The sequence below is a fragment of the Penaeus monodon genome, chromosome 21 (genome assembly GCF_015228065.2).
Source record: "Penaeus monodon isolate SGIC_2016 chromosome 21, NSTDA_Pmon_1, whole genome shotgun sequence".
Classification (NCBI taxonomy): Eukaryota; Metazoa; Arthropoda; class Malacostraca; order Decapoda; family Penaeidae; genus Penaeus; species Penaeus monodon.
In genome coordinates, this window is record NC_051406.1 from 4,105,871 (window position 1) to 4,106,100 (window position 230).

Consider the following 230-nt stretch of genomic DNA (forward strand, 5'->3'; position numbering starts at 1 on the left):
TGACACACGTGCCGTCGAAGGAAAGAAGAAAGAAGGAGGCGAAGAATAAAAGCCATAAATAAAGTGACCCGGAAATCCGAGCTCGGTTATCGGTCTTTCCTTTCTCCCCATCTTTCTCCGATTTACGACATGTCAAAGGAGGAAAAATAAAAAGAATTCAAATCAACTGCAGTGCCGCCGTCGCCGCCGCCAGCTTGCTTAGGCTTGACCTTTGACAGCAAGTTGACTCG

At 47.4% G+C, this 230-nt stretch overlaps 1 protein-coding gene across 1 annotated transcript in view; it reads right to left on the minus strand.

Annotated features, from left to right (window-relative positions):
* Window positions 1–230, minus strand: part of LOC119586761 (zwei Ig domain protein zig-8-like) — a 29,070-nt gene that overhangs the window by 2,367 nt on the left and 26,473 nt on the right. The window lies entirely within an intron of this gene.